This window comes from Neoarius graeffei, chromosome 5 (assembly GCF_027579695.1).
Source record: "Neoarius graeffei isolate fNeoGra1 chromosome 5, fNeoGra1.pri, whole genome shotgun sequence".
In the NCBI taxonomy this organism is placed as follows: Eukaryota; Metazoa; Chordata; class Actinopteri; order Siluriformes; family Ariidae; genus Neoarius; species Neoarius graeffei.
In genome coordinates this window covers 67,853,360-67,880,785 of record NC_083573.1, presented here as the reverse complement: position 1 = coordinate 67,880,785, position 27,426 = coordinate 67,853,360, and positions in this window count along the sequence as shown.

Below are 27,426 nucleotides of genomic sequence, written 5' to 3'. Positions count from 1 at the left end.
AAGATTTCATTTCAAACCAAGATTTTTCTGAAGTGACATTGCTATAATTGGGGTGATGATTTTTAAATATGGTTTTAAGTATATTTTGCCTTGGATTCCATACTTTAGCAATATCACTGAGCTGACAAGCTAAGGCAATTTTAATAATTTCATAATTTTGGCCTATCTGCTGAAGAATTGCCCATATTACCAACGAGAGATCACAGCTCCTGCTATCTATTGGCTCACACAAGACAGACATATGCAAAATGGGTCAAAATTCACTTTGATAAACTCAGTGTGATGTGAAAGTAATCAAAAGCAAATGCACATTTTTCATGTCCTGCATCCATTTCCATTTCAATTAATTGGCTTTTATGCCAGGTGAATTTGACTTGTGCTTACTCACACTGCTGCTTTAGCTGTGAAAGGTATTGGGATCTAATCTTGAAATCTGACCATTGAAATATACTTATGTGTGGTAAAGGTTTCACACATAAGCCTGTGCTTTTGTGAGTTTAGTTTTGAATTATTGTCTTGTGTTAAAAAAATAAGAGTGTTGTATTTTATCATATGTACCAGGGCAAGTGACCTGTTCATCCCTATTTCACATATCCAGTCAATTAAGGCAGACTGTTGGGGAAACTCAAACAGATTTCACATAACCACTCAAATGCAGAGGATCTCTAAAAGCATAACTTGAACTCACTGTATCTTATTTTTGTGTCAGGGATTACGTGACATGTCTCAGGTTGCACAATAAATTACAGTGTAAGTGTACCTTCCAATGACAAGTCAGTCTGGGTTTGTGTACAAAGCTCTTATCCCCAAGACAGCCAGCTGCCCCTTACCTTCACTCTCCATAAGGAGCTTTGCACTACTTCTCTATAGAAGCTAAAGCTTTGCAACAAACTTTTCCTGAACTCAATTTAATGTATGAATGAACTATCACAAACATCTACCATGTGGCATCCAGGTTTGAATACACAAAACAAAAGTTTTTGTTTGTTATACAACCCCAAATCAGAAAAAGTTGGGATGGTGTAGAAAATGCAAATAATAATAAAAAAAGAAAGCAGTAATTTCTAAATTTACTTTGACTCGTATTTCATTACAGACAGAATGAACCCAAAATATTTAATGTTTTTCTGGTCAACATCATTTCATTTGTTAATATGCATCCATTCCTGCATTTCAGGCCTGCAACACATTCCAAAAAAAGTTGGGACGGGTAATTTAGTGCTAATAATGGGATTTAAAAAATTAAATAATGATGTGATTTGAAACAGGTGATGTCAATAGGTGACTGTAATCATGATTTGGTTTAAAAAAAAAATCAGTATCTAGGAAAGGCCTATTCTTTGAAGAGCAAAGATGGCTTGAGGATCTCAAGTTTGTCAACAAATCAGAAAATTATTGAAATGTTCAAAAACAAGGGCGGCACAGTGTAGAGTTTGCATGTTCTCCCCGTGTCAGTGTGGGTTTCCTCTGGGTGCTCCGGTTTTCCCCACAGTCCAAAGACATGCAGGTTAGGCTAATTGGTGGCTCTAAATTGACCGTAGGTGTGAATGTGAGTGTGAATGGTTGTTTGTCTCTGTTACCCCTTTTCCACCAAATCAGTTCCAGGGCTGGTTCGGGACCAGTGTTGGTGCTGGCTCACAACTCGTTCAACTTGCGAGCCAGCTGAGAACCAGTTTGCTTTTCCATAGCTCAGGGTGCTAAGGGGAGCCACGTCATTATGTCACTGTATACGTCAGTTACGTCACTGCGTTTGCATAAACCTTGGCGCGAACATCAAAGCAACAACAACACGGAGAAGAAGAAGAAGCAGCAACAACAACAACAACAATAATGGATGACTGCTGCTTTACTGCATCCATGATATCCCGTCGCTTATTTAAAAATGGCATCCTCTCGTGGTCTTGCTATTGTTGTTGGTCTTAACAACTCTGCCCCCCTGCTGACGTAAGCAGTTCTTTCCTCTAGCCCAGCAAAGAGCTGGTGCTACCCTGGAACCATTTTTTTTTCTGGCCCAGAGCCAGTTCTTTGTCCGTGGAAACAGAAAACCCGGTTCCAAACTAAGCACTGGCTCCGAACCAGCCCTGGAACTGATTTGGTGGAAAAGGGGTATGTGTCAGCCCTGCGATAACCTGGCGACCCTCTATGGTGTATAATATCATTATAACACCCTCTATGGTGTATAATATCATTAAATTACTCAAGGAATCTGGAGGAATTTCAATGGGTAAAGGGCAAGAGCTCAAGCCTAAGCTGAACACTGGCAATCTCTGATGTCTCAGACAGCACTGCATCAAGAACCGTCATTCATCTATAGCTGATATAACCACATGGGCTCATGATTAGTTTAGGAAACCTTTATTAAGCACTGCAATACAAAGTTACATCCACAAATGCCAGTTAAAACTTTACTGTGCAAAAAGGAAGTCTTATGTTAACTGTGTCCAGAAGTGCCATCAACTTCTCTGGGCTGAGAGGTATCTGGGATGGACCATCACACAGTGGAAATGTGTATTGTGGTTAGACAAATCGGTATTCCAGGTCTTTTTTGGAAGAAATGGATGCTGTGTGCACCGGACCAAAGATGAAAAAGACCATCCAGACTGTTACCAGCAACAAGTCCAAAAGCCAGGGTCTGTCATGGTATGGGGTTGTGTCAGTGCCCCTGAGAAAGGTAACTTACACTTCTATGATGGAGCATTAATGCAGAAAAATACATTGAGATTTTGGAGCAACGTGCTGCCTTAAAGATTATATCTTTTCAAGGGACGCACATACATATTTCAATAATACAATGCAAAACTGCATTCTGCACACATTACAAAGGCATGGCTGTGGAAGAAGAGGGCGTATGTGCTTGGCCTGTCTTCAACAGAGAATGTGTGGCAAATTTTGAAATCATAAAATGTGATAACGACAACTCCATATTGTTGCACACCTTAAGACCTGTTTGCAGGGAGAATGGGACAAAATAACACCTGAAATGATTCATCACTTGGTGTCTTCAGTCTCTAAATATCTTAAGTGTTGTGAAAAGGAACAGCTACATTATAAAATGGTAAATGCATTGCAATCCTTTACATTGCACGTACCAGGGCAGGTGACCTGTTTATCCTTATTTCACATATCCAGTTAAATAAGGCAAACTGTTGGGGAAAATCAAATAGATTTCACATAACCACTCAAATGCAAAGGACCTCTAAAAGCATAACTTGAACTCATTGCCTCTTCTTTTTGTGCCAAGGATTACGTGACATGTCTCAGGTTGCATAATAAATTACAGTGTAAGTGTAATTTTCACTTTGTTCACCCTGTTTAATGGCCGCCCAACAAATGACAAGTCAGTCTGGGTTTGTGTACAAAGCTCTTATCTCACCAATACAGCCAGCTGCCCCTTACCTTCACTCCATAAGGAGTTTTGCACTACTTCTCTATAGAAGCTAATGCTTTACAACAAACCTTTACTGAACTCAATTTAACATCTGAATGAGTTGTCACAAACATCTACCATGTGGCATCCAGGTTTGAACACACAAAACAAAAGTTTTTGTTTGCTATGTAGGTTATGTTTAAATGTTTGCGTTTCATGGTGGCATGGCACACTGCACCACCATGATTATAGCACTTGCGTCTAAATTGCACTGCGTTCTGCATTCTACATATTACTGATGATAGATTGTTTTTTACTAAGTGTGTAATTGAAAGGCAGGAGTCGGGTGTGTAGAGCTGTGATCACCAGCTTCACTGAGTGGTGTGGAAGGAACAACCTATAGCTCAATGCGTCCAAGACAAAGAAGATGGTGGTGGACTTTAAAAGATTTAAGTCCCTACTGACCCCTGTCTCTATCCTTGGGAAGGACGTCAAAGTGGTTGAATCCTACAGGTACCATGGAGAGCAGCTAGACAACCGACTGGATTTGATATGCAACACTGAGGCAGTCTAAAAGAGGGACAGAGCAGACTCTACTTTTTGAGGATGTTCAGCTCCTTCAGTGCAACAGGATGCTAATCATGTTCTACCAGTCAGGTGTGGCAGGCACCATCTTTTATGCAGCAGTATGCTGGGGCAGTGGCATCAAAGCATCAGATGCCAGGAGACTAAACAAACTGAAAAGGAAAGCTGGCCTGGTCATTGGGACCAATCTGGAATCCCTGGAATCAGTTTTGTAGGGCAGGACACTGGATAAATTGCTGCTCATCATGAACAGTGTCTCTCACACCCTCCATGAACATTTAATCATGCAGCTGAACACTTTCAGATCCAGACTGATCCAGCCATGATACAGCAAAAAGCAGCATAGGAGGTCCATCAAAACCACCATTATCAGACTTTATAACTCATCCAGCCTGTGTTAGCTATGCCATAATGTGATTTTTTTTATTTCTCTGCACTGTATTTACTGTTATTTTTTTCTTTTTCTTATAGTCACATTCTGCCTTATGATAACCTTCTGATTACTTGCACTATACTGTATACTTCCTTTTGTTATTTCTTAGCGCTTCATTTTAATTTATTTAGTTTATAACTGTATGGGGATGCCAATTTGTGTCCTCTGTGCATTGTCTGTGTGCTTGTAATTTGCTGTTTACTTCTGCAGCAAAAGAATTACTCTAAGGGATCAATAAATCATCATTCTATCTATCTATCTATCTATCTATCTATCTATCTATCTATCTATCTATCTATCTATCTATCTATCTATCTGTGACAGATTGGGCTACACCCCTCAATCTGAGTCATGATTATTCTAGGTTTGTGGTTGGCGGAGCCACAAGCAAGGGGAGTACTGGCGCAACTCTTATTCTGATTAAAAAGTCAGTATTGAGTGCTGTAGGATCCTTTCATTTTGCTGTGGCATTGTAGCCAGTGCACCTGTGTGGTGGCTGGCGTGATGTCTTTCATTTCAGCTGGGAGTAGTGTTACCAGGGGTTCTTTGCCTTCAGTGGGTTTTTTTTTTGGTCCAGTTGAGGTTTATGATCGAGGTCTGGGCAAGCCTTAGCGGTGGCTTGAATGACACCGGAACCAGCTGAAGCGAGCAGTCTAATTGTGTTGGTCTCGTCAATCAGTGAGTCTGTTTTCATTTAGCATCGTTCGGTATTCGCGGTGGAATTGTACACTCACTGCGGCTTCTCACACTGATGGCAAGCTGCTGTTCCATTGCCATTTTGTGTTGATGTCCGTTTGGGGCAGCCACTCCATTTTTGCGTTGGTTATTTTGTTTAATCCCCTGTTTATGAGTTGATGTTTATTGTTTTATAATTAACGTGGGCTATGTTTGCGATTATGTATTTGTGTTTTTGTGTGATTTAAGTAATTTACGTCTTGTCTGTGTTTTGATTTATTTTCTGTTCTTGGGTGATTAGTGGCTGGCGTTGTGTAGTGCCTTTGGTGTTGCATGCACCAGCTAATTGCTTTTGAGTGTTTGTATGTGTGTGTGAGTGTGTGGGTTAGTATATTAGTAGTGAGTGGTTGTATACAGGTGTGGCAACCAGGGCGGCTGCACTTCCTCTTCTGCTGGTCCTGTATGTCCATGTGAACTCTTCTGCTAGCTCTCTGCTGCATAGGATAAGTATTTTGTTTTTTTCTTGGTTTGGAGATCTGGTAGCCAACATTGTTTACTATTACTCTGTGTTTAATCTTTTTTTTTCTTTGGGCAGGTATTGGGAGCTCTGCCCAGAGCAGCTGGTCTCTAGGTGGTGGAAGTCCCTCACGTTTCTTTTGCTGTGTGCACAGTTGGTGATTTTTTTTTATATTTTCTTGCAGTCCTTATTTGTTTAATTTGTGTTTATTCTTTCACGGTGGTGTTTTCAGGGTCTCTGCTGTCCTTTTCTTCTGTGCTGCCTGTGGTAAGCCCCAACTTTGACCCTAGTTGTTGTTTTTCTTACCTTTTTTAATAGTAATATAACAGCAGAGAGCAGCTTTGTCCTCAGTGTGCCATGTGCGTATGTCGCCTGGCCCTCTTTGTTTCCTTCCCCCCTTTTTGTTGAATGGGCTATATGTGCCCTGGAGTGTTATGGTGATGCCCCTGTATGGCACAGCTTTATAACTGTTTGTAGCTGTCTTTGTGATGTATTTATTGTATCGTATTGGTTGTTAATTTGGATTTCCATGGTGGCTCATGGTTTGTTCAAGCTGACCTGATAGTTTGGTTTTTTTGTTCCAGCCCATCTGCATATTTTGCACATTGTGCCTGTTGTCAATTTTGTGAATTGTGAATAGTGCTTTAATTATTGTATAACTTGTGATTTGGTGTGATATTAAGGTTCCTAGGGGCCCTCTCCCACCTTAGGTGGTGTAGTCGGCTGAATTCCAAATTTTTAAACTTGCGTGCCACTGTTACATCTGGCGTAGCCAGCAGGATCGACACTCTTTAAGGCAGAGATATCAGTTCTATTTTTTTGATAGAGGTACAAGTGTTATTGTTGGTGTTGCTGTAATTTGTTTTTTTTTCTTTTATAGATGGAGATTGTGGATTGGCACAGTTGGACTTTTTGAGTGACAACAGAACAGCAGCTTCCCATTAGATTGGGGCAACTACTTTGAAGTAGGGTGTCCGAATTGTTTTTGTGTTGGCCGCATTGCTAGGATGGAAGACGAATTACAACAGCTGCGAGATCAGGTTGCCCAATTGCATGCGGAAAATGAGCGCCTTCGTCAACAGCCTACCGCTGGTTCTGTACAGGCACAGGGTCCCCCATCGGGGTTTGTCCCAGTGCCTCAGGGTGCAGAACACGTAATAGTTATACCCAGAGACCGGAAGTGTGCGATGTTTAATGGTAGAATGGGAATTAAGATCGCTGAGTGGATTGAGGAGGTGCAGGCATGTATGCGGGCTCGGCACCTGTCTTTAGTGGATCAGGCATACTTCATCTTTGACCATCTAGAAGGCGAAGCAAGGGACAAGATTAAGTATCATCCAGCGGTTGAACGCAGAGACCCCAAAAAGATTTTGGATATCTTTAGGGAGCTTTATGGCTGTAGTCAGTCTTATGTGACTTTACAGCAGGCCTTTTTCTCCCGGCAACAGCAGGAGGGGGAGACCCTGCAGGAATTTTCTTTAGCCCTTCTGGCATTAATGGACCAGGTAAAGAGACGGGCCCCTGATGGTGTGCCCAACTCTGAGGCCCTTCTCCATGACCAGTTTATCAAACATGTCTTAGACAGCAGTCTTCGTCGGGAACTGAAGCAGTTTGCCTGGCGGGAGCCTCAAGCTACACTGCTGGATACGCGTAGGGAGGCTATGAGGTGGGAGCAGGAAGGATTCCCCAGGGGGGCTAGGGCACGAAGCTTCTCTTTGCCAGCTGCATATGGCGTACAATATGGTATACAGGGTTGCCCCCCTTTGGCCTCACCTATGGCTGTTCAGGGTAATGAGTTGGGGGAATTGAAAGCAGTCAGGAAACTGAAACCCACTGAGCTGCTGGGCCACAGCTCAGTTGGGGGACTTGCTGGCTCTTCACACAGGGCCCCTTCCATGCTCATGTCATCATGTCCAACTCTTGATGTCATTATAGGGGGCGTGATTGTCCCGTGCTTGGTGGACACGGGATCGATGGTGTCCACCATAACAGAAAGTTTCTTCTTAACCCAGTTTGAGCTATGGGGCCAGGACCGGCTTCAGTCTTGCCATTGGCTGCAGTTGAAGGCAGCCAATGGGCTGTTTATTCCGTATATAGGCTACTTGGAATTGGATTTTGTTCTGTGCAGCAAGGTTATACCCCAGTGCAGTGTCCTGATTGTGAAAGACCCCCAGGGAGGCCCTCCCAGTGTCCCAGGGGTCCTTGGTATGAATGTGATAAGCCGGTGTTATCAGGAACTGTTTGGGGCACATGGCCCTGCATTGTTTCTTTCTCCTTCTGTTTCCCAGGCCCCAGGTCCAGTCATTGAGGCTCTACAGCGCTGTCATCTGGCTGCAGCTCAAGTTCCACACCTGCATTATAGAGCCACCCGTGTTAGGGGTCCACGGGCAGTGAGAATTGGCGGTGGCACCATGCGGTTTGTGGCGAGTACTTGCTCGGAGCAACTTTTAGGCCAGACCACACTGTTTGAGCCATCTGAGTCTGGGTTACCAGCTGGTTTGCTGGTCTCACCCTGTTTGGTCCAGGTACATCGGGGCACTGCTTTTGTGCCTGTGGTGAATGTGGGAGTGACTGTGTTGCTTTATCCACAGGTCAGTTTGGGGTCCCTGACTAGTGCGGAGATAGTTAGTCTGCCAGCTGGGGTTTCAGAGGTCTACCCCATTTTAGCATCCATCTCTTCCCACGTAGCCACAGAAGAAGGTGAAGACAGAGTGGCCAGTGTGGATCTATCTGCCTTGTCAGAATCAGAGCAGGCCAAAGCAAGAAGCTTGTTGAGGCGTTACCATATGGTTTTCTCCAATCATGAGAGTGATTTGGGGTGTACCAATTTGATATCGCATGACATCCCATTGCTGGATGAGGCACCTGTTCGGCAACGACATCGCCGTATTCCACCTTCTGACTATGAAGCTGTGAAAGTTCATATAAACCAGCTCTTGGAATCACAGGTAATAAGGGAAAGTAGTAGTCCTTATGCACCTCCCATCGTCTTGGCTAAAAAGAAAGATGGTAGTCTGCGTATGTGCATAGATTACCGCTTGCTGAATAGCAAGACGCGGAAGGACTCGTTTCCCTTGCCGCGAATCGAAGAAAGCTTGGATGCCCTAGCTGGGGCTCAATGGTTTTCTACACTTGACCTCGCTAGTGGCTATAACCAGGTGCCGGTCTTGGAGCAGGATAAGCCCAAAACGGCCTTCTGTACTCCATTTGGTTTGTTTGAATGGAACAGGATGCCTTTTGGGCTTTGTAATGCTCCAAGTACCTTTCAACGTCTGATGCAATGGATGTTTGGAGACCAGCAGTGTCAGTCGCTTTTGTTGTATTTGGACGATATTGTCATCTTTTCCTCTTCCGTCCATCAGCACTTGCAGCACCTGGAAATCATCCTTAGCCGTCTCCATACCGAAGGCTTAAAGGCCAGGTTGGAGAAGTGTGCTTTCTTTCACCAACAGGTTAAGTACCTGGGGCACATCATTTCTCGTGAAGGGGTCGCCACAGATCCATCTAAAATTGAAGCGGTCTCGACTTGGAAACGACCTTGTCATGTTTCTGAGCTGCATTCTTTTTTGGGCTTCACGGGTTATTACCGCCACTTTGTGGAGGGTTTTGCAAAGCTGGCGGGCCCGCTGCACAAGTTGGTGGCTGACCTATCCAATAGGAAGGTCAAACGGGGAACTGGGCAGGATTTGGGAACCGCATGGACAGGGCAGTGTGAGGAGAGCTTTGAAGCCCTGAAGGCCAAGCTGGTGTCGGCACCTGTCTTGGCCTATGCTGATTTTTCCCATCCTTTCATTCTGGAAGTTGACGCCAGCCATAGTGGGCTTGGCGCTGTACTTTCCCAGGAATGGGAGGGGGTGGTCCGGCCGGTGGCTTATGCCAGCCGAGGTCTTAGGCCCACTGAGCGCAACATGAGCAATTATAGCTCTATGAAATTGGAGTTTCTTGCACTCAAGTGGGCCATGACCGAAAAGTTTAGAGAATATCTTTTGGGCCAGCGGTGCGTTGTATATACGGATAATAACCCCTTGAGCTATTTACATTCTGCTAAATTGGGGGCCACAGAGCACCGGTGGGCCGTACAGCTGGCAGCCTTTGACTTTGAAATCAAGTACCGGTCGGGCCGCAGCAATAAAAATGCCGATGCCCTGTCTAGGCAGTACATGTCTGGAGCCAGTTTGGGGGAGTATGTGCTTCCTGGGATGGTAGTCCCAGCAGATTTACAACAAGCCCCTGCAGTATCCCAAGCTAGCCCAGCCGTACAAGCTTCCATTTCTGTGTTTCATCAACGGTCGGCTTTGGAGGTTCGGGCCCTTCAAGAAGCCAACCCAACATTGGGGACTGTGTTAACCTTTTGGCGGAGGGGCTCTCCACCCACCACAGCGGAGAGACTGGTAGCTTCCAAGCTGGTGTTGGGCTTTTTGTGTCAGTGGTCTCGCTTGGTTGAGAGGGAGGGAGTGTTATATCGTCGTGTCTTTAGATCAGATGGGAAGGAGGAATTGTTTCAGTTCCTTTTACCCTCTTCCCTTCAATCTGAAATTTTACAGCAGCTTCACCAAGACCACTGCCACCAGGGAGTGGAGCGCACAGTTGAACTTGTGCGCTGTCGTTGTTTTTGGCCAGGGTTGCTCTCCGATGTCCAGCGGTGGTGTAGGGAATGTGGCCGGTGCCAGCTGGCAAGAGATTTGGGCCCTTCCTTGCATAGTTTTATGGGCCACCTCCTGGCATCTCAGCCCAATGAAATTGTGGCGATTGACTTCACCCAGTTGGAAGCGTCTAGCAATGGAGTCAAAAATGTGTTGGTCATGACGGACGTATTTAGCAAGTATACTCAAGCTGTGCCTACCCGTGACCAAAGAAGCCCAAACTGTCACTCAGGTACTACTGCATGAGTGGTTTTATAGGTTTGGGGTGCCTAGCCGTATCCACTCTGATCAGGGGAGGTCATTTGAAAGCGGGCTTATACAGCAGCTTTGTTCCCTGTATGGTGTAACAAAATCCCGCACCACTCCCTACCATCCGGCAGGGAATGGGCAATGCGAACAGTTTAACAGGACCCTCCATAATTTGCTTTGCACTATACCAACTACCCAGAAGCATGACTGGACGTCTTGTCTCCCGCAGGTAGTATACTGTTATAACACCACCCCACATCACACCACTGGAGAGTCTCCCTATTTTCTTATGTTTGGGCGGGAACCCATGCTTCCCATTGATTTTCTTCTGGGACGCGTTCAAGAACCATTGCCAGGGACAGTTCAACAGTGGATCATTGAACATCAGGAAAGGTTGAGGTTGGGCTTCCAAGGTGCACGGGACCGGCTGGTGGCCGCTGCAGAACGTAGAAAAGAGCGTCACAATTTACAGGTGCATGAAGCCCCCTTTCTAGAAGGCCAGTTGGTCTACCTAGGGACTACAGCGCTAGAGGTCGGCATAAGATTCAAGACCTCTGGAGTCCGGTCTCGTACCAGGTACTCCGAGCACCTGTTGGACACGGGGCAGTTTACACTATCGCTCCGGTGAGCAACCTGCAAAAAAACCCGAATGGTCCATCGTGACCAGTTAAAGCTGCAGTTTCCTTTGGCCTATGTCACACAGCAGCCTTCAGCTCTAGCTGCTGCTCACCCCGTTCCCTCTGACCAGCCACCACCTGAGGAGGAGCAAGTTTTGCTCATAGTTCGTGATTCTCCATCAGTGACGCGTCCTCTCCCTGTTCTTGGATCACCGTCTGGGGCCTTAGGTTCCACTCGTGAGTCCGTTGACATGGGTTCATCTGAGGGCGTTACTTTGTCTCTTGGGGCTGCTGGTTCAGAAAGTACCCCTTTGACATCTGGGGCAGGGTCTATAGAAGAGGCCTCTGGTTCCACGACAGCTAGTTGTCGCCGTACATTACGCTCGACAGCCGGACGGCACTCTAACCTGCACCACCTTCCAAGGTCGGTGGGCCGATTAACCGGGCTACCCCCTTCGCTTCTGGTTGTGGGATCGGGCCAGAATACCTCTTGCCACTCTAATCCATCATGGGTAGTCGACGGGGCGCCGACTCAAGAAGAGGGGGGTAGAATGTGACAGATTGGGCTACACCCCTCAATCTGAGTCATGATTATTCTAGGTTTGTGGTTGGCGGAGCCACAAGCAAGGGGAGTACTGGCGCGACTCTTATTCTGATTAAAAAGTCAGTATTGAGTGCTGTAGGATCCTTTCATTTTGCTGTGGCGTTGTAGCCAGTGCACCTGTGTGGTGGCTGGCGTGACGTCTTTCATTTCAGCTGGGAGTAGTGTTACCAGGGGTTCTTTGCCTTCAGTGTTTTTTTTTTGGTCCAGCTGAGGTTTATGATCAAGGTCTGGGCAAGCCTTAGCGGTGGCTTGAATGACACTGGAACCAGCTGAAGCGAGTGGTCTAATTATGTCGGTCTCATCAATCAGTGAGTCTGTTTTCATTTAGCATCGTTCAGTATTCGCGGTGGAATTGTACACTCGCTGCGGCTTCTCACACTGACGGCAAGCTGCTGTTCTATTGCCATTTTGTGTTGATGTCCGTTTGGGGCAGCCACTCCATTTTTGCGTTGGTTATTTTGTTTAGTCCCCTGTTTGAGTTGATGTTTATTGTTTTATAATTAACGCGGGCTATGTTCGCGATTATGTATTTGTGTTTTTGTGTGATTTAAGTTATTTACGTCTTGTCTGTGTTTTGATTTATTTTCTGTTGTTGGGTGATTAGTGGCTGGCGTTGTGTAGTGTTGCATGCACCAGCTAATTGCTTTTGAGTGTGTGTGTGTGTGTGTGTGTGTGTGTGTGTGTGTGTGTGTGTGTGTGTAGTATATTAGTAGTGAGTGGTTGTATGCAGGTGTGGCAACCAGGGCAGCTGCACTTCCTCTTCTGCTGGTCCTGTATGTCCATGTCAACTCTTCTGCTAGCTCTCTGCTGCATAGGATAACTATTTTGTTTTTTTCTTGGTTTGGAGATTTGGTAGCCAACATTGTTTACTATTACTCTGTGTTTAATCTTTTTTTTTTTCTTTGGGCAGGTATTGGGAGCTCTGCCCAGAGCAGCCGGTCTCTAGGTGGTGGAAGTCCCTCACGTTTCTTTTGCTGTGTGTACAGTTGGTGATTTTTTAAAAAATATTTTCTTGCAGTCCTTATTTGTTTAATTTGTGTTTATTCTTTCACGGTGGTGTTTTCAGGGTCTCTGCTGTCCTTTTCTTCCATGCTGCCTGTGGTAAGCCCCAACTTTGACCCTAGTTGTTGTTTTTCTTACCTTTTTTAATAGTAATATAACAGCAGAGAGCAGCTTTGTCCTCAGTGTGCCATGTGCGTATGTTGCCTGGCCCTCTTTGTTTCCTTCCCCCCTTTTTGTTGAATAGGCTATATGTGCCCTGGAGTGTTATGGTGATGCCCCTGTATGGCACAGCTTTATAACTGTTTGTAGCTGTCTTTGTGATGTATTTATTGTATTATATTGGTTGTTAATTTGGATTTCCATGGTGGCTCATGGTTTGTTCAAGCTGACCTGATAGTTTGTTTTTTTTGTTCCAGCCCATCTGCATATTTTGCACATTGTGCCTGTTGTCAATTTTGTGAATTGTGAATAGTGTTTTAATTATTGTATAACTTGTGATTTTAATAAATATGATTGTGAACATATCTCTGGCCTAGGAGTGTCTTTCGAACCTGTGTCCTGTTTTTGTAATACATTGGTGTGATATTGAGGTTCCTAGGGGCCCTCTCCCACCTTAGGTGGTGTAGTCGGCTGAATTCAAAATTTTTAAACTTGCGTGCCACTGTTACATATCTATCTATCAGCATGTACAAAAGACACACAATCTTTTCAGAAACAGGAACATAGATCCCAAGTGATGCAAAAAAGCGTTCTCCCAGTCATCCAGAGACTAAGAGTTCAAATCCTGTCAATGCCTCAGCTATGTGTGGCTGGGAGTCCAAGAGAGCAAAACTGGCCTTTCTCTCTGGATAAGAGGGATGTTATACTCTCTTTCCTCTATCGATAGCAGTGACACTAACCAATTATATACTGCTCTGGGTATGTGTGTGCTCATTGCTCACTTGTATGTGCATGTGTGTGTTCACTGCTTCAGATGGATTAAATGCAGAGGAGGAATTTCACTGTGCTTAAAGCATACACAGAACCATGGCCTCACCTTTTGTTTATAAATGCCTTGAGACCTCAAGAATGGGATAGAAATAGTTTTAAGTGTTAACAATAAATCTAATATAGTAATTTTTATGATTAAAGTGATTTATATAGGTAGCGGTCTGAGTGAATGACTTTGACATCTGTGATGTCACCGCAGGAAGGCTATCGGTCTCATCGCCATTTCCGCTATACTAAAGCAGAGCTGACTGCAACTTTGAGCTTCCATTTTGAGCTAATTTATCACCATGTCACATAGATTTTAATGCATGGCGAATGCAGCAACATGACAAAGTGGATTTACGTTGCATTCATGGCCCAAGAATGTTCAAACTGCAAAGATTTGGACATGTTTTGTGAAAAATTCATGGGCACATTGGGCACCTATGAAGTGGTCTCTCCTCTGCTCTGCACATTTTACTGAAGACTCGTACAAGACCTCTGATCTGTTGATGAGTGTTGGCTATATGCCCATATTGAAAGAGGGTGCAGTACCAACAATTAAAGGAAAATAAAACTATAAGAAAAGGAAAGTTCAGTTGCACCAGTTCTCCCGAGTGTGAGCTGATGGTTATTGCTAAAACCCGGGACAGAACAGGACATATTATCGCTCAGGCAGTGACCTCCCCGCTGCTGTTGTTAAAACCGGTGATGTCCTGTCCCGTCCCATCCCGGGTTTTAGTAATTGCCTGAGCCGAGCAGTAATGGCGGAGTACTCAGTATGGAGAAAATGGAGAATGAGTGGACCAGCCGTCTGATTTCTCCACTGGATATGCTTGCCTCAGCAGCAATATCTTGCCCTTACATGGAAGAAGCAAATGAATGGAGAACTGAACGAACAACTGAAAGTCAGATTGTTTCAAAACGATTGGCCTTCAAGAAGAGAGAACACAGACAAGTAAGCTCCGACTGTCATTTGGATACAAAACAACAAAAACAACACTCGTTGTTTACTTGCATTTAGATTAATACATGTAACTTGCATTGTGTGTTTAGTTACCAGTATAAGATTATATAATTTGCTTCAGAATGTGATTGTCTCAGTTCATCTGATTATTTAATTAGCCTTTTATGTTTTATCAGTTGCATAAGTTATAACACCTATCCTGTTTTAATGAGAGTCAACCCACAATCAATGAAGTCAAATCAGTCTTAGTTGAGCAAGTCGGTAACGGTATTTCTTACTTTCACCATAAATTTTTATTTATATGACTTTGGTCTATAGCTGTAAAAGGCCTCGGCCTTAAAACCGGTTGCCGCAGTGACGTCACGCAATCAGGGCTGGCTGGCTCAGCGGGGCAGCTCAAATGCCAACTTTGCAGTCGATTTTAACTATCAAAAATATATATTTTTTATTCCCATTTATGCAGCATGCAGGAGTCAAGGATGGAGATACTATCCACTCAAATTTATTTAAAAATAAACATTCTGCTTATATCCTTTAAGCAGTGGCGTGCACAGATAGACACGAGGTGGTGCTCAAGCACCTGCCCCTCTGCCCTCTGTCCAAAAAAGTGCCCTTTTGAATTTTTTTTTTTTACAGTTTACTGAGGCCAATGTCGACATGATCTTTTAGAAAAGCCGCGGCATTAAAAGCATGTGTGAAAATAATGTCCCGATGTGTGCCCCCTCCACACACACACCGGACCTCTGTCTCTCTTACTCTGTCACGTGAACAAGCGTGCAGTGCATTCAATGTGAGGTTGCAGCAGCATAGCGTCCTGGAAGCCACGGCCTTGTCGTAGCGCAGACAACACATCGGGCAGTCAGTCAGCTCTTCCCCTGCCCCACCAGCCAGGTAACACATGAATCGAGTGAAAATGTATTGTTTGCCCTCTAAGCCCAAGCTGTAATTATTTTGTCGTTGTGTAGCCCGTCACATACAGAAACAACTGCATATGGCAGCCTTTGCCAGCTTATTTGCTCCCTTTCCATATGGAGAAACAAACTGAACAACATTTTAAATGTAGCCTAAACCATTGAGGCAACCCCACTCTCCATCAATTTCGACTTGTTTTTATAACATGATTAAGAATATCACGTTATGCTAGTATGCACGCCGTTATGCAAATAAAGGAGAGCTCCGTTGAGCCCATTGAGTGTGTATATTTTGTTACAAATTTTAAGATGATCTCACAGAAATCTGTGAATAAACACAGTCTTGAGACTCAAGTCAGTGATGGGAAGATCAGACTTTCAGACTTTTTAAAGATGGAACTACAGAAAAATACCCAAAACTTTGATATGATTATGAACACAAGAGGAGGGTTAAATCTCAGACTTTTATAATAAGGTGTTCCACATGCGCAAAAAAGTGCCCTTTTTTCCCCCCAGAGCACTTGCCCCCCAAAACGTCTGTGCACGCCACTGCCTTTAAGTCTGTTCTTGAGTGTACGTGTGATAAATAAAGGCTTCTTGTCTAAATAGGTGCCTGTAACCTCTGAGTGTGTTACACTGCCCTGTGACGCAGCATGAGCAGCAGTTTGAAAAGTTCCAGTTGACTTGCTCCACGTATCTCAGAGGAAGCACTTGATAACCTTCACCCTGCCTGGTTGGTAGCTGTCTTATAATACAGAGACATAACTGGAAAGTTGGACTAAAGTATGAAAAAAGTAGGGGTAAACTTACTATACATAGTCACCTTGCAGGTAAACGTGTCAAAGAGGAAATAAAGTCACCAACCAGACTTAAATAATATGATGAGAGGACAGAAAACAAAATCAGAATAAACTAATTTCACTAGCTGATGTCTATTTAGATTATTCATTCTCTCTAGCCGCTTTATCCTTCTACAGGGTCGCAGGCAAGCTGGAGCCTATCCCAGCTGACTACAGGCGAAAGGCAGGGTACACCCTGGACAAGTCGCCAGGTCATCACAGGGCTGACACATAGACACAGACAACCATTCACACTTACAGTCAATTTAGAGTCACCAGTTAACCTAACCTGTATGTCTTTGGACTGTGGGGGAAACCGGAGCACACCCACGCAGACACAGGGAGAACATGCAAACTCTGCACAGAAAGGCCCTCGCCGGCCCCGGGGCTCGAACCCAGGACCTTCTTGCTGTGAGGCGACAGCGCTAACCACTACACCACCGTGCCGCCCCTATTTAGATTAGATTAGATTAGATTAGATAAAACTTTATTGATCCCTTTGGGCGGGTTCCCTCAGGGAAATTAAGATTCCAGCAGCATCATTACAGATAAACAGAGAAAAGAAATAGAGAAAACTTCTAGATAAATTAAAATAAATTAAGTATTTACATATACAAATATAAAAAGAATAAGATATGGGGAAGAGAGGAAAGGGGGAAGGAGGGGGGAAGGAGGGGAGAAGGGGAGAAGGGGGGTCGGCAGGAGAGATATTGCACATTATATTGCACATTATATTGCACATTGTCCAGTATTGCTTATTGTTAGGCTAGGCTACTGCTCCTTCCCATCCTCTGTCCTCCTGTTACCCCTTCTCTCCCCCCCCCCCCCCCCCAGAGAGGAGTTGTACAGTCTGATGGCATGAGGGATAAAGGAGTTTTTAAGTCTGTTCGTCCTGCACTTGGGAAGGAGCATTCTGTCACTGAACAGGCTCCTCTGGTTGCTGATGACGGTGTGCAGAGGGTGACTGGCATCATCCATGATGTTCAATAGTTTGTCCATAGACCTCTTCTCTGTCACCGTCACCAAAGAGTCCAGCTTCACGCCAACTACAGAGCCAGCCCGCCTGATCAGTTTGTCCAGCCTGGATGTGTCCTTCTTGGATGTGCTGCCCCCCCAGTACACCACAGTGTAAAACAGGACACTGGTGACCCCAGACTGATAGAACATCCACAGGAGTTTCCTGCAGATGTTAAAGGACTGCAGCCTCCTAAGGAAGTATAGCCTGCTCTGTCCCTTCCTGTATAAGTGTTTGGTGTTGCAAGTCCAGTCCAGCTTGCTGTCCAGCCACAGCTCGAGGTACTTGTAGGAATCCACAGCCTCCACCTCGACTCCCTCAATCAGAACTGGTCGTGACCTTGGTCTGGACCTCCCAAAGTCAATGACCAGCTCCTTGGTCTTCAAGGTGTTGAGCTGCAGATGGTTCCTGTTGCACCACACAGCAAAGTCCCTCACCAGGCTCCTATATTCCTCCTCTCCGTCATCACTGATACACCCAACAATGGCTGTGCCATCAGCAAACTTCTGAATGTGACACAGCTCCGAGTTGTAGTAGAAGTCCGCGGTGTACAGGGTGAAGATAAGAGGGGCCAGCACCATGCCCTGGGGTGCTCCGGTGCTGCTAATCACAGTGTCAGACGTGATGTCTGTCAGCTTGACGTACTGCTGCCTGTCAGTGAGGTAGCTGGAGATCCAGGTGACCAGGCCGGGGTCCACTCGCATCCTGTTCAGTTTGTCCTGAAGCAATAGGGGCTGGAAGGTGTTGAAGGCACTCGAGAAGTCCAAGAAGAGGATCCTCACTGTGCCATTTCCCTTATCCAGATGCGACTGGGCTTGGTGTAGCAGGTAGAGGATGATGTCTTCCATACCAATACCTGCCCGGTACGCAAACTGCAGACAGTCCTGGGCATGTTGTGCCTGGGGTCTGAGGAGGCTGAGGAAGAGCCGCTCCAACGTCTTCATCAGATGTGAAGTGAGTGCCACCGGTCGGAAGTCGTTCAGCTCGCTGGGCCGATTCTTTTTGGGAACTGGAACGATACATGATGTCTTCCAGAGGGTGGGCACTCTCCCCAGCTGCAGGCTAAGGTTGAAGATGCATTGGAGTGATTCACCCAGTTCAGCAGCACAGGTCTTCAGTAGTCGGGGACACACCTTGTCCGGGCCTGCTGCTTTCCTAGGGTGAAGCTTCCTCAGTTGACCTCTGACCTGGTCTGCAGTAATGCATGGAGGAGTCTGTGTTGAGGTGGGGGAGGAGGGGGCTGCTGTAATGACTGGGGGGAGGTGTGTTGAGGGAAGAAGGAGAGATGGCTGCAGTGAGGGAGAGGGTGGGGGGGACGTGGGCTGGTTGAACCAATTGAAAAAGTCATTCAACTCATTCGCCCTCTCCACTGTCCCCTCAACGACTCTGGTCTTTGTATTGTGGCCTGTGATGGTTTTCACACCTTCTCAGACCTCCCTCATGCTGTTCTCCTTCAGCTTCTGCTCCACCTTTCTCCTGTAGCTGTCCTTAGCTTCCCTCATGCAGCGTTTTACTTCCTGCTGTGCTGCTTTCATTGCCTCCCTATCCCTGCTCCTGAAGGCGGCCTTCTTCCTGTTGAGGACAGCTTTGACTTCCTGTGTTACCCATGGCTTGTTATTAGGTTAACACTGTACAGTCTTAGCAGGGGAGACCACGTCTGCACAGAAGTTAAGGTAATCCATCAGACAGTGTGTCAGCCCCTCTATGTCCTCACAGTGTGGGCTAAGCAGCACATCCCAGTCCATGATGTCATAACAGTCCCTGAGGGCATCTTCCATTTCAGGGGACCACCTCCTGATGGAGCTAGTTGTTGCAGGCTGCCTTTGAACCAGGGGGTGTACTTCGGCTGTAGAAGAACCAGGTTGTGGTCAGACTTCCCTAGTGGGGGGAGGGGTGTGGCTCTGTATGCATCCCTCACATTAGCATACAGCAAGTCAATTGTCCTGTTGTTCCTTGTTGGGCAATCCACAGCCTGGTAAAAAGCAGCCAAACTAGAGTCCAAAGTAGCATGATTAAAGTCCCCAGAAATGATGATAAATGCCTCAGGGTGCTGTGTCTGCAGCCTTGCTGTGACAGAGTGAATCCTCTCACATGCAGCGGCTGCGTCTGCCCTCGGAGGGATGTAAACACAGATGGTGATCACATGACTGAACTCCCTCAGCAGATAATATAGCCGCAGGCTAACGGCTAGCAGTTCCAAGTCCAGGCAAAATAAAACTGTCTTTACGGAGATATGTCCCGGGTTACACCAGCGGTTGTTAACATAAATGATGAGTCCCACACCTTTGCATTTCTCGCATGTGTTAGTGTCTTTGTCGGCTCTCACAGCAGTAAATCCCTGCAGGTCCACGTTAGCATCCGGTATAAGGTGTGTTAGCCATGTCTCCGTAAAGATAAATAAGCTGCTCTCCTGGTAAATCCGCTGGTTGTTCAATTTTACTATTGGATTAATATTACTATTTCTATTTGAAAGCGAAATCCATATGTCGCTACTTAAAACATTTTCAAAAATTCAATACAAGCCAGGGTCATTTATGTTTCTAGTTTGGCTGAGTCATTTTGGTAAACTGCAAGAGCCAAAGGGGAAATGATTGAGGAGCTTACAAACGAAATGTTGACTCACCATGCAAAAAAAAAAAGACACCCCTAATCATACTCCAGCTCCAGACTCTTGTTACCATAACTTGCCAGGGTTTTATTTATTTATTTATTTATTTATTTATTTATTTTGGGGGGGGTTGTTTTTTTAAAGCTTGGTTTGGGTAGGAAGCTTATCAGGTGCATCAAAAAATATTTACTCTGTCATTCATTATAAGCATAAATGTTTCAAACACTGTACCCTGTACAAGTTTGAAGTAAGTCAGAGCAGAGGTATTTGGAGTAATGAAGGTCAGAAAGTGCCTTGAATGGTAATATTCAGCTTTGAAAGAGACATAAATAAGCCTTTAACTATTATGTAGTCACTATGGCAACAATAAAAGAGTGCAGTGTTGTTTCATAGTTCTGAATAATGCAAGGTTTTGAGTTCATAGGTGGAGACTGGAGCCAAAAAAAACAACTATATCTGGATATGGTGGGTGTGGGTGTGGGTGTGTGTGTGTGGGGGGGGGGGGTGTTGTATTGAAAATAATAAAATGAAAATTAGATAATGAGTATATCATAATGAGTGAAAAATTAGAATGATTGTAAATAGGGGTTTCTATGAACCCTCTGGCATCATTTGTTTATTGTCACTTGACATCAGCTGCTCATTCACTCGCTTTCTGACAAACACACAAAGACAAAAATCCTTCCTACAGCCATTCTGTAATTTTTAAGGCATTCTCTTTACATCTTATGGAACACAAGCATTCACCTACAGTCATTTTTACAGCAAAAGAAACAAGAAGGGGACTCGGTAGAGTGCACTGTAAAAAAAGAATAGTTGAGAATACTTGAAATTTCACGGCAACCGTCTGCATTAAGAATTTTATGTTTTGCCAACGATGTGCCCATGATAATCCAAACTATGATAACACTGTTATCTTTATTAAGAATTCTTAATTGTCAATTTTCAATTCCTCATTCTGCCAACATAAATTTCTCTTTTTGCTGAACAGTGGCATTCACAGTAGTACAAAAAGGCAATTGAGGTTATCACAATTTTTGGGGGGGCTTTTTTTTTACCTTTATTTGGATAGGAAAGTGTAGAGACAGGAAATGAGCAGGAGAGAGAGAGAGAGACAGGGAGGGATCGGGAAATGACCTCAGGTCAGCCTCAAACCTGGGTCCCCGGATTTATGGTATGGCGCCTTATCCACCTGAGCCACGACAACATGAACTTCAACTGGAGAGAGAACCACATTGCCCAGCCCTTGCATTTGGGAGAGGAAACCCCGTGTCTTGGTCATTAAGAGCATGCGCTGAATAAACACCTGTGGCAATTATGTATTTTCAATTCAGATTATTCACTATTGTATATTTACACATCATTGAGGTGCACCCTATCAGTTTGATGTGGATTTTTCTGTTCGTTAATAATTATTCATATTTTCTTGTCCATTCAATTGTGAATATGGAATTACTTGAACAAAGCATAATTCTATTTTTTACAGTGTGCATACCTCCACCAAGCCACATAAAATATCCACATGGTTACTGCTGTATGTTTACATACATATCTGGATTTTTATCAAAATCTAATCAATTGTTCCTTGACCCCAAGCCCACCTTTCCTCAAAATTTTATCAAAATCTCTTCACTACCTTTTGAGTTATGTTGGGGATAAAAACAGAAACAAACAAACAAATAAACAAACAAACAAAGGGAAAAAACATAACCTCCTCCAGCAAAGTTGGCGGGGGTATTAACACTGTTACTGTACATTGGTTACAGGCAACAGAGCTTTAGTGTATTTGCTACACATTCTCTCCTACCCAAAATACATTCTGGTGTCACTGTTTGTCCAAGCAAAACACAGTATTGGAATTTTTAAAAATAGCTGCAGCAAAAATGAGAAGGGCACTCGGTAGAAGAAGAAGAGAACAACAACTTTATTCATCACACACTTGTGAAATTCCTCTCTGCATTTAACCCAACTGAAGCAGTGAACACACACATGCACACACACGTGAGCAATGAGCACACACACATACCCAGAGCAATGGGCAGCCATGCTAACAGCGACCGGGGAGCAGTTGGGAGTTAGGTGCCTTGCTCAAGGGCACCTCAGCCCAAGGCCATCCCATATTAACCTAATCACATGCCTTTGGACTGTGGGGGAAACCAGAGCACCCGGAGGAAACCCACGCAGACACGGGGAGAGCATGCAAACTCCACACAGAAAGGACCCCACCGGCCACTGGGCTCGAACCCAGAACCTTCTTGCTGTGAGGTGACCGTGCTAACCACTACACCACCGTGCCGCCCCAAGCATGTATACCTCTGCCAAGTCACATAATCAGATTTGCATCAAAATCTAACTGATCATTTCTTGGTCCCTGGCCCACATGTCATCAAAATTTCATCAAAATATGTTCACTGCTTTTTGAGTTATGTTGGGAACAGTCAAACAAACAAACAAATTAACTGAGACAAAAACATAACCTCCTCCAACAAAGTTGGTGGAGGTAACAAAAAAAGAAAAATATATATTAATCACAGAAGGTCCTGGGTTCGAGCCCAGTGGCCGACAAGGGCCTTTCTGTGTGGAGTTTGCATGTTCTCCCCATGTCTGCATGGATTTCCTCTGGGTGCTCTGGTTTCCCCCACAGCCCAAAGACATGCAGGTTAGGTTAATTAGTGGCTCTAAGTTGACCGTAGGTGTAAGGTGGTGTTTACATTAGACCGTATCCATCTCGTTTTCGTCGCGGATGCACTGTCCGTTCACATTAAAATGCCGGGAAACGACTCCACAGGTGGAACAACTTGAATCCGCCAGGGCCCACGTATTCAACCCAGTTCGTATCTGATCCGGTGCTGTGTAAACATTGAGATGGAAACGCAGTGCTGAGCTCTAGCTGACGTCGTCACTGGACAACGTCACTGTGACATCCACCTTCCTGATTCACTGGTGTTGTTCATGCCACGTTGGTCATGTGACGCGACTGCTGAAAAACGGCGCGGACTTCACTTCCTGCTATTGTTTCTGCCTTGTATCACCTTTTTGTTTTTCATTAAAGAGTATAAAAGTATGAATATAATGCTTTGCTTTGTCATTCTTAATGTTGTTCATGGTAAGATGCAAATACTGCCCATTGTGTAGTTATGATTGTCTTTAGGCTTGCCATCCTTCCACTTGCAAGTGGTGAGTGAGTTGCGCATGCCCAATATGCACTGGGATCACACACACAGCGGCTCAGTCCCGAATCATTGCTCGTGCGCTTCACTCGCGCGCTCTGTGAGCTGCGCAGGGCCGGAGTGCGCACCCTCCAGAGGGCACTCGCTGTTCAGGGCAGAGTGATTTGGAGCGCAGCCGCTGAGGAGGAAGCGCTGAGCCGCACTGACACATTTCAACTTACGTGCCGTCTAATTAGTCATGTGATTAGCGTATCCGTGTATTGGCGTTGCTGTGTGCACGCGAATCGTGTATTGGCGTTGCTGTGTGCACGCGAATCGTTTTAAAAACGTTAATCTAATGATCCGCTGATACGGTCTAATGTAAACACCACCTAAATGTGAGTGTGAATGGTTGTTTGTCTCTATGTGTCAGCCCTGTGATGACCTGGTGACTTGTCCAAGGTGTATCCCGCCTCTCACCCATAGTCAGCTGGGATAGGCTCCAGCTTGCCTGCGACCCTGTAGAATAGGGTAAGCGGCTACAGATAATGGATGGATGGATGGATGGATATATATATATTAATCACATGTTGTGCATATAGTCACTATAATATAATACAATTTTGGGACAATACTATTTCAAAGCCCTCACCAGGAACCAGCACAGGCACTATGTCAGTACCTCAGAATGATGTCATAATGTGTGTGGCATTCAAATGGGGTCACATTCATTGTGTTTATGAGAGTATTCCATATGAACAGGCCACTTTTGTGGTATTCACATTTTAGACATCAAAATGTATTCACTGTTTGAGTTAATGAGTTGTGATTGATTTTGCTTTTCAGAATATACAAATGTACGCAGACATCATTCAAGTGGAGTCATGTTCACTTCTCCTTTCAATAATGTGGCCATGGAAGTTGGGCTTTAATTATGGTATAACTTTAGTCACACATCATGATCAGCAGGCGATTGTATTCCTGACAATGTCTTTTTTTACTGTCATTCAGCCTAATACTGTTCTCACTATACCGTGTGCCTCAGTCATTAACTAGTATATGCTTTCCATTGTCTAGGACGTGTTCTCAGAAATTTAGCCACTTGAACGTGGACCATATTGTGTGTTTATGTTACCATGCTGAAAGGAGCAAATTCACAAGATTTATCTGATCACAATATTACTCAGGAATTTTATGAATTTTTATTCATATTTTAAATTTAGACTGAAACAGATTAAAAGGTATGCAGGGTGTGGCAGGTCACAGCAAAATTTCCAGACCACTACAGCTCAAAAAACACACACACACACACACACACACACACACACACACACACACACACACACACACACACACACACAAACAAACAAACAAACAAAAAACACCATGAAACTAGCCTAGAAAGTTTGGGAATTAGAAAAGAAAGCAACATTTCTTCTTTTTTCCAAGTTTTTTCACAGAAAACAAGTTCACACTCCTTTCTGATTTACAGCATCTGCAGTATGCCTGGTACAGCCATTATCCACTCCATATTCACCCTTTCCCATCAAATCAATCAAAGTCCTTCCCACGCCATGTGGCACATAGGGCGGCGCCGATCTCCGTTTCCATAGCCCTTGGCCTCTCGTCTATTACATAGCTAGGGTTACAGTGGGGGACTAGTTCTCTGGTAACTGCAAGAGTTTGACTCCCTATTCGTATCTGTATTGCAGCATGCCTTGCCAGACGGTGGTAGGTACCATTTTTATGATGGTCTTTGGTATGACCCGACCGTGAGTGGAACTCGCAATTTCCTGATCGAGAGGCGGACACGCTAACCACTAGGCCAACTCGCAGTTTCCCTTTCCTATCCTTTGCATTATTTTTATTATTCTTTGCACTATATAGTTTTTTTTTTTTTTTTTACATTTCATTAGCTTCGTCATCAATCCAAAATTAATAAAATAAGTTTAAAAAAATATATATATGTATGCCCGGGTAACCAGAACAGTGTTAGCCAATTACTGTGGGCACAAGGTATTAAAAAAAAAACAGCTATATTATAAATAAAGTAGTCTACTGACAACATAAGACAGAATGCGCAAGACTGTAGACTGAATTACATTTCAGATATATAGATTTAAAAGTGCAAGTGTTGTTGCAGTCATAATTATTTAAAGCAGAAAAATTATAATTCAACAAGGTAGATTTAAAAGAGCTATAATTGTCCATGTTTAAATTCAGTTCATCAGAAAGAATGCTCCAAATTTATCTTACAACAGAAATGGTGTTGTACATGATAAACAAACTGTCTGCATTTCAACTTTCCTAGCTGGGATTTATGGAAATTGATTAGATACAAGTCTGATTGCTTTAAAACAAGAACTTGGCAGCTGCATACTCTTTCTATGCTCGCCCAATCAAAATGCCACCCACAAACTAGAATGCCAAAACTAGAATAGAGTACTTTGGAGTAAAATCCACAACCCTGGCAATCCTGGCATGGTTAAGTACACACAAACACATCACACATCCCATCCTTTACAAACTCCATGACAGCAATATTACACATAATGGCACCTGACTGTATAAGCGAGTGGGTCAATGAGCAATTGCTCTGTATAAATGCCATTGATTTAGTGTACAATTCTAATACAAATATTAAGCAGTTTGGAGTTGGTAATGGAAGGTGAGTGAAGTCTGACAGCACATTGTTGTGGTGTGGGCTCAATATCAAGCTTTAATGCACTCACTAAGTGATAGCTGCAGCCTTTCAGCTCAATACCACCAGTGCCAGCATACTGTAGCTCTCCAGCTTCAAGACATGTGTGTGTGTGTGTGTGTGTGTGTGTGTGTGTGTGTGTGTGTGTGTGTGTGTGTGTGTGTGTGATGTTGGATGCATGAGGTTTGAGGTTTGAGGGGGGGAGGAATAATGAGAATCAGTGAATTTATGTATCCATATGGATTTATAATATTCTTCTGATTTGTAAATGTATTTCTTTAATGTGAGCCACATGGTGTGTTGTTTTAATGTGTGCTGAAAATGAACACGTCATAAGCATACAGCACTGCTGATGCTTCACTATAATTGCATACGTCAGCACTAGAAATATGAAACTTGCTACTTGCAAGAAACTATTCACAAACTGTAAGGAGAGAAAGAATTGAAGGAAAGAAAGGCTAACTTTTTTATTTATTAAAGAACGATATCAGACTTTTCACCCATTTATAGACCCTTTTCAGTCACGTGACCTTCGTAAACGCGACCACCATTTTGGACATGTAGCGGACTTCGGCTCGAATTGGTTTGAATACGAGGAAGGCGACAAACGGAGAACATACAAGAAAAAGGAGCGAGATGCAGAAAACACGTTCACTATCCAGCGACGTAGGGCATTTACAGGGCGAGCAGAGGGAGAAATAACAACAGTAACGACACATTAGCAACACCGTACAGAAATAATGGTTTATGGCACAGACCCTTTCGGTTCTCGCTCATCTAGCTGCTACAATGACTGCTTAGACTGCAACAATAATACCTAACACACATTTAAGTATCCGTCATAAAGACGTGAAACTCATCGAGTGACGAGTGTGCTCATTGATAAGCTAACACAATCTAAAAGTAGACATACCATCACACTGCCCTGGTGCTGTGTACAGTTTACCTTCTACGGTTTGTGCACTCACTATTTGCCATTACTTTCTCCAACCGTTGTTACAGATTACAGGGAACGGCCTGGATTTAAGAGACAAATACATGTTCCTCTTGTTTTGAACACTTATTTGTAGGCAGTGCTTAATTTGTAAAGTGGGAGGTCCCGGAGAGCAGAGGATGAGCGGCTCCGGTGCGGAAAAAAGAGGGGGGAGGGGGGGAGGGGGGCGTGGCGCTGCGCTTCTGGGCATGTTTTGTAATAACACTGCAAATTAAGTTCATCTGCAGATATTTTGTGGATGTCGTTTCATGAGAGAAATCACCAACAAGACAGATATCAAAATCAGACATTAACACTAAATAAACTTGCATTTTTTAATTTAATTATTTATTTTGTTGTTGTTGTTGTTACATAGTCAAAAGAGGTGTCGGATCACCAGATCCAGTGTAAATAGCTGCCGGAGCCAACGCCCGAGGTTCCGGAGCGCGCTCCGGCTTGCTCCCCCTCAAATTAAGCGCTGTTTGTAGGACACTGCCTCTGATCTGTCCTACAGTCTACCAACAGCAAAGGAACACAACGCTAGCTAATAGCTAATACAGAAGAACAAAGAGGTTACAATGGGTTATTTTAGCCTATTTGGT